We start from the raw sequence: 8,182 nt of genomic DNA, 5'->3' as shown, positions 1-8,182 counted from the left end.
TGGGGTGAGGGGGTGGTTTTTTTGGGGGCGGGTTGCAATCAGCTCCACTGGTTCTTGCTGGGGATAAAAGCAACCATCGCGGGTGAGGCAGGAGCTTTGGAGGTGGTGGACATAACAGGACATGCCTTTTGGAGACAGGGGCATGGCCATATCTTCTACGTCAGAGGTTGCACTTCCTAAACCCTCTAGTTGCAAATCAAAATCCTGACATGGCTGGGAGCCACAGAACACACAATATTTTGAGAAACACTCAAATAATATTTCTTTATCAAATGTCTTTAAAGAGCCATATTTAAACTGGGAGCTTGAAAACTATGGTTTGACCCTCCCTCCCCATAGCACGTGTCCCTGTCTTTGTGATTCATTGGTACATCAACACTCTCATTGTAGAAGACCCCAGAAGGCTAGTGTGGTGTCCTGGCTTGGTGCTGTTACAGTCATGGTGGCAAAGATATGCCCTGTCTCTCCTTCTAGGCTCTTACATTGCATACAGCAGACTTTGCTCCTTAGTTGCATTACAGATGCTGCAACAGTTAACAGGGTGCAAAACATTATGGATGCTGCAACAGTTAATAGGGTGCAAAATAGGTTGGGGGATTTTTTAATCATCAAGGAATGTGGGTCAAATGCTCATAAAAGTCAAATGAAAACCCTTCTACTAGTGAGATAACACAGCAAAAGCAGCCTCCTGTGACCACCCAAGGAACAAGCAAAGCTTAGTTACAGTGTAGAGGTGGATCAGATAAAACTGTCCTAGAAATTGTTCAGGAGGCCTATGTTAGTTCAGTTCCTAACACAAGTCTGTCTGAGCTTTGGGCTTTCTCTCTGCCTTTATAGCCCCAAATATTCCATTCTGTTAAACCAACATTATTCCAAGATTCACCGTTGCTTTTCCTTTAAAAAATCCCTGTTTATTGCCAGGGGTTGTTTTATTTTTTTCTCTGCAACAGTAAAACAAACACAAACACCAACTATGCAAGTGACTGAAAATCCCTGGGCTCTCTGGGGCTTTTGTGGTGGGCTGTGAAGCGTTCACTACATTTAAAACTATCCACCGCTGCATGCGCTATAAGCAGCCTTTTTCTAATAAAAAAGTGATCTATTTTCCTGATTTAAACCCAACAGATTAAACAATCAGGCAGTAGGTTTGTCTTAACAATTGTTAACATCTCCCCACACCTAATTAATCTACGCAAGAAGTGTTGGTAAAGGATGAAAACAACCTGCACTTAACTGGCATTCCCAGTGTTCTTTATTTTTATCTTCCTTCCATGTTTTTGCTGAAGGCTGAGTGGCAATTAATTTAAAACAACCTAGATAAAAGAAGGATGGAAACTGTATTACTGGTGTTATGTTTCTATGCCGGTTTTGCCTAGGGACAGTTTCCCAGAAGCAAAGCTAATAGGCAAGCTATTAAAGCCTTTTAAACTGGAAAGGTTATTTACAGGGTCAGACAGGCCTGACTAACTGGGGAGTCTCCAATTCATCCTGGGTTCCTTTACTAATTTAAAAATCAAAATGACCTGCTTTAAAATTATAGTCAAGTCAACTGTACAAGAAAATCGAGGGCTGCAAATTGCAATCCCAGCTTCAGTATGTTTTTCTTGTAAATGACAACAAAATGTCTCTTTTCCCTAAGAATTGGGGAATCAAATAATTCATTAAGGACTGGCCCAAAACTTCCACTGAAACACAAGATCTAATTGTTTCTAGTTCCAATGTTTTAAAAGGTAAATTTAGCATGTTTCTCCATTTGTGAGTCATCATCACTCACCTCTGCGCTTTCTGGTTCCAGCTGGGATATGAAGCAGGAATGTCTTGAGGACAGCTCTTCTCAGGCCTTTATTAGCCTAAGTGGTAACCAGAAGAACTGCAAATCTCAAGGAAAATCCCTTTCCCTTTGAGATCCGAGGGATTCAGGTCAGCATTTGAGATCCCTACCAAGGTGGTGGTGATCAAACTAGACGAAAACCATTATATCGGTGTCTGTTTCTACCCTGAAGAATAGGTCTAACACAGGAGTGGGCAAGCTCTGTATGTGGCACGTGGCAGGTCAGGGAGGGAGCAGAAAGCAGAGGAGCACATCCATCGGCGATGAGTAGGGGGTGAACACAGGTGCATGTGCATCCCCTGAGAGCGGTGGTGCACCCCCTATGAAAGGGCACCACTGACACTACTGATGGCATCTGCAGGCAGTCTGCGATCACGGCTGGCCATCGCCGACACTGCCGGTGGCATCTGCAGGTGGGAACCGACCACTGGTTGGAGCTCGCCACCCCTCCTGCCCCTGCCACCTCCGCCTGTGCTGCAGCTGCCTGTGGGACTCCATACTTACCACCACCACACTCCTGCCAGAGCTCACCATGACCCCGCAGCTGCCAGGGGTACGTGGCATTCATGAGCAGATCAGTCAAGGGAAGCAGATTGGATTGGTACGCAGGGAGGGCATCGGGCTTAATTTGTAGCATGCCTGCCAAAAAGGTTGGCCCCTACTAGTTCAGTATATTGCTCACAGAATGAGTGGGATCAGCGGGCACATCTACACATGCCCCTATGGCACCGTTGTTACTGTGCCATCATTTAGTACTTCCTTTTGGAACTGATCATATGTTTGGAAGTACTAAATGCTGGTGCAGTAACAGCCCGTACTGTGCTGTAATGGTGGCGCACAGCTTTTAGCTGCTATGTTGCCATAGTAATGCGCTGCACCGAGGAAGCGCAGTGCCAGGTGATGTAGCTGCAGCATCACAGTTTGTGCCCGCTGACACTATGTCACCATAGTGCAGTGCTATGGCATATTGTAACTCTATGGTCCTCCTGCTTGGGCTAATATATTGCTGGGATTATCCATGTGGATATTAATGCTCCCCATTGCACTGATTTTAGTAACGGGGATGATACAAGCATCATCACATCTGCTGTGAAGCCCTTGATGTTGCTTAAAGACCTCTTTAATAGAAGAATCCCCATAGTGCCCAGTTTGGGCAGATCACATTGAATGGATGGAGAGATTTATGTCTCTGAGATCAGATGCAAGCACAGACTCTTCCACTTTTTTGTAAATCTTAGAAGGATGCGGGACAAAGCAACCTGGTGGCATAAAACGAGTTAGGATGCTGTTGGCCAAGGCCACAAATTGGGTGTCAGTGGTATATAAGAAATCAGATGTCTCATATGAGACTAGATCACAAACCACCCAGTTTTGTCAACAACTGATCCTGCATTGTTCTGAGTATAGTATTTTCCTGTTCCGTACTGGAGCAGGCAGAGCCCCTGTGTTCAGGGATGGAGCACAGCTGTTTGGATCAAGCTCTCTTTCTTCAAGCTGCTTTTTCCTTTTTGTGGTTCCTTAGGCTCAATGTTGTATGTATTTAGGACTTGCAGATGTCAACGGTGTGACAGATGTGCTCCATGTAGTGCTTACTGTGCTGACAGGTTACTTTATTAGACACAGAAAGCAAAAGTTGGACTCATGAGTATTTCAGCCCAAGGTAGGAATATGGGACAGGGACCTTTTGTGCGTCAGTGTGTAAGGGTGTGTGCATGTCCTCCGATATATATGAGAGAAGCCTGGTGATCCTGGGTGCCAAAACTAGGGGCATGGATAAATAATTATATCACTTTAAAGGACAGGGGAAGGAGGAGGCATATCATCTGAGTGTATCCCAGATGACCTGTTGTACTTCTTCCGTTTGTAGGCCCCTATCCCATAGCAAGTGGCACAGAACTACAGTAATCTGCCCTTGAATGAAAAAGGGGGTAATTTACTGCAGTTTATCTTCCACTTCCTGAAAGATAGGACAGACAAAGGATAAAGCTACACCAAAATTCAGCTGAGCTACAGTAAGTCCTCCCCTAACTCCACCTCCAAAGCAGTTGAATCATTTCATCTGTCCTTGCCCTATGCAATATTACAAAGGGGAGATTTTCAGAGGGAGGGTGGGGGTTAAGCTTTTTCTGAAAAGCCCAAGAATCACTACTCACTTCTAAATATCTTGGCTCTGGTTTTCAGACATTCAGCACAGAAGTGGGGAGAATTTGATCTTCCAATCATTAGAGAAAATGTGGGAGCCAGAGTTGTGGACTCAAAGCCTTTGGCATCTTTTACACCAGTCTTGATGCTCCCAGTAGCTCCCAGTGTCATTTCTGGTGCAACTGTAATACTGTAGGTTGCAGACGGTTAGAGGTATGCACGCTGTGTTGCATCATCAACCAGATTGTGCCATCAGGTTTTGTAGGCAACAGTAATGGTCTTTCTTTTCTTTCCATCTGCCCCTCTGTATCCTCCAGCAATGGAGTCAGAGCTTTGTAGCGACAGCTGTTGCAGAACCCAGATGTCAAATCTTGGATCGTTTTCTTCCCAGCAGAGGCAGCTGGCGCTGTGGCTTGCTCAGCTAATAGCTTTGCTGGCAGGGGCTCTGGAACAACAATGGGACTGAATGCTGATTATGAGACTTGCTGGTGGACTCACCTGTCCTCCGACACACTTTTCAATTCACTCTTTCCCTCACAGACCTTGAATCTTTATCGTGGCAAAAAGTTCCCTAGACTTTCAGCAGAAGACACTGCAGTGGATATTTTGCATAACTGCACTGCTCGTGCCTTCATTTGGAGAGACTGCGTCTAGCATCCAGTCTGTCCTTATGCATTTCTTTCTATGAAATGTACAGGCAGTAGATCACGTGGAAATCACGTGGGATTTTTTTAATGCGTGGCACGATTTTTAAGCACAAGGAGCAATATTTCTTACCTATTGGCTTCCCTGAATTGTAATTTTATGTCATAAGGGAGGAAAGCAGTCAAATGGGAGAATGAACCATAAGCTTTTTGGTTTCCTGTCTTATTGGGATTACTTAGCCATTTGAGCTGCAAGTGTATGTGGTACTGGGAAGTCTTAGTGCAAGTAGCAAATTTTCCACTGAACCCTTTTGCCTTTGGAAAATTCTTTTGTCTGATATTTTGCATTGGGCAGCTGCAGTCTCCCCACCCCTGACATCTTCAGATCTTGATTCAAGAAAACAGAACATTTTCAGAGAAAAACAAATATTCGTTCAAAAAATAGTGACTCCTTGACTGATATCATAATGTTACACCTATGCTAAAGTAAAAAGCAGACTTCAGGGAGGTGAACTTGATGTTCAAGGAGGTCCTTTCCAGCCCTACATTCCTATACTGCTGTTATATATGTAAGATCTTAAGCCTTCAGGAACTTTCTTCCAGCACCTGAGCTATTTCTTTCCCATGCACATACATTGACTTCCATTTACCTAAATATACTTTAAGTGGGCCACAAGTATCAAAACCCCATCTTACAGATGTGAAAACTGAGCCCCTGAGTGCTGAAGTGATTTATCCGCGGAGCCTGGAACAAATCTAGAGTTGCTAACTAGTGAGTTACTCATTTATTAACTCCTGTATATTAGTATGTCCATCTTCTTAGGGCAACATGTGGGGTTTGAAAAGTGTTTAGGGTTTGGCGGTGGGGGGTTGCCTCTGCCTTTGCTTTTGCTGAGCTAAAGTTGGAATTTTTATACTATAAGCAGCACTCACAGGGCTGGAAAATATAGGAACCAACGTGATAAAAAATATAAGCCAAAAACCAGGTGAGCAGAAAACCATCCTGGTCTATAGAGCCTTGTACATGAGTTGATTTGTGCAAAGGATAATGTGTCCAATCATCTTCCATAATTACAAACAGTGTTGTAGCAAGGGGTGGAGGGTGAACAGGGTGACCGCCCCAGGCGCTAAAGCAAAGGGGTGCCAAACAGGCACTGCCCAGCTGAGGCGGGGTGCAGGATGAAGCCATGAGTGGCTTATTTGGGGGGGCACAGGGAAAGGGGAAGGGCAGCTCCTGCTGCTGCATGCACCCCCATGCAAGCATGGCGGGGGGCGGTCTACCCCCTGGATCTGTGCTCAGGGCAAGGGCGGGCTGCCGCTGTGGGCTTTGCCCCAGGTGCCAGACCTCATTGCTACAGCACTGAATACAAATGCTATGAATATTTTCCAATATGGCTAATGACATAGTGATTGGTGAGGTGATTAGACAGATGAGTAGGCAGAAAAGGGAAGTTGAAAGAAATACAAAGCAGAGCATCTGCCATGCAGCTTCTGAAACTTGTTGCAGAAATGATCGGTTTGTTCAGACCGCAGTGTGCATTTGTTTACCAGACAAAATTGCACATCAAAGACGCTGTGTTCTTGCTAAGCAACAAACATGACATTTTATCATATTAACTTACATTTCTTTCTCGATAGAGATACATGTTATGATGACACTCTTGAGCAGATGCTTCCAAACTTGCCAAATTAAAAAGCAGAAAAACACCGCTCCAAGACCATCAGCTTCACTTCATTTGTGACCTAAACCACACTAGACTGAAGCCTTTGGGGTTTCGACCCTCTGCACCAGTTAGCTCTATGATATTTTGAGCTGTTTAATTTTATAGTCTAGTAGGAATCGGTTTACAATCTTAGTATCAATACCTATGAAATTATGGATCAGCCCATGGAACAAGACATGGCAGAGCAGATATACCTGCTCCAGCAGAACATAATAAAGCCTGGCAATCTCAACCTTTCTTTTAAGGACAACAGCTGGGTTATAATTAATCCAGGAAGTATATGTGAACACTTGACTAAAGGGAATCCAACAAAAAGAACAAGCGTGGTGCATTTAGTTCAGAAAACGTGAATTCAGCTTGCTGAAAATAATGTATCGCTAGATTTTGACCTATTGCTGGCAAAGAATATATTTCACCATTATCGAGACAGCAAGGAGTTGGATTTTTTTTTTCTCTTGTAAATGAAAACCAGTTGAAAGAAGCTGGCAACAGACAAATGATCCTCATTCCACTCCTGCGTTTGCTTAATGGCTGATTCCTAGATCCTCCACACTCATCAGTGACACTGCTATTAAAAACATATTTCTTATCTGACACTTATTCCTACAAATAGATTATAGGAATAAATCTTCACTTTAGAAACAGGGTGTGAGTAGACGAGGAAGGAATGAGGGCTTGGAGGACAGCTTCCTAGAGCAGCTCTGGTGTTCACTTCAGACTCCTCCAAGAGCCACATCTCACAGATCATGATACATCAGATACCTACATGGCCTGTTGCTACCATTTCTTCCCATGACGAGTAACACTAGAGTATGCTCTTTTCTATGTTGAAAGCAACACGTTGATTCATAAGGACCATCTCCTCCGACCAGCACACAGCTCAAATACACAGGGAACTGGATGGAGGAATTCTGACCTGCAGGCCACAGACTGCAATGGCTGATAAGTTTTGTGGCCTGAATATTACAGATACAAGCACTAGGTATTTCACATAAGAACACATCTGTTGGCCCATCCCTGCCATGCTGGGCCAAGAGCTCCTTATCATGGAGGAATATGAGCAACCTTCACCAAGGCAGTCTAGCCCTCCAAGGTGCTGAAGACAAGGGAACTCTCTCTGTGAGTTTTGAGGCATGAGCTGTACTTCCCTCCAAGTAGTCATGGCCTTGCCCAGTTAAACTGGTGACTAGCAAACATTAAGCAATGAACTTGCTTTTTTTAGCTAGAGCTGGAATGGATGTTCTTGCTGAAGTGGTGGCTCCCACATTTGAATGTTGGTGGGAAGTAGACATTTAAAAATGTTGACGAGAATATTGTTGAAAGTATTTTGGTTTTTCAAGTGGCTACAGGGCTGGTCAGGATTTCTAGAAAAAAACATTAGTCAAAATTTCAAAATACCAATAAAACATTTGGAGAAAATGTTCACTACCTTTTCTCTGATACCCCAAACAACTCTAGTTGTAGCTGATTATAAGGACACACACATTGTATAGATGGCTGCAGACATGTACTTCAAGTGGCATTTAGTGATGATGTAACAAGGAGAATAATATTCACTGGTCAGTGAGTTTAGATCTAGAGTTTCACCACAAAGAAGCTTCATTAGGGGTTTCACTGCAAGACCTTGCTATTCCATCTCTAGCACTCTCAAAACTGGAACTGGCTGGCTGGGCTCAATTAGACTACATGTTGCAATAGGTGATATGAGATGAACAAATATCAGCTGCAAGGCAAGTAAAAAATACTAAGTTCATTTCTGTTGGTAATCTACTGTAAGATTTCACTAGCTTGTTCTCTTCTCAAAGCCAGGGGCATATATATACATATATATATATATATAT

The sequence above is a fragment of the Gavialis gangeticus genome, unplaced genomic scaffold (assembly GCF_001723915.1).
Source record: "Gavialis gangeticus isolate Ggan-Ray unplaced genomic scaffold, GavGan_comp1, whole genome shotgun sequence".
In the NCBI taxonomy this organism is placed as follows: Eukaryota; Metazoa; Chordata; order Crocodylia; family Gavialidae; genus Gavialis; species Gavialis gangeticus.
Note: the sequence above shows the minus strand (reverse complement) of the source record.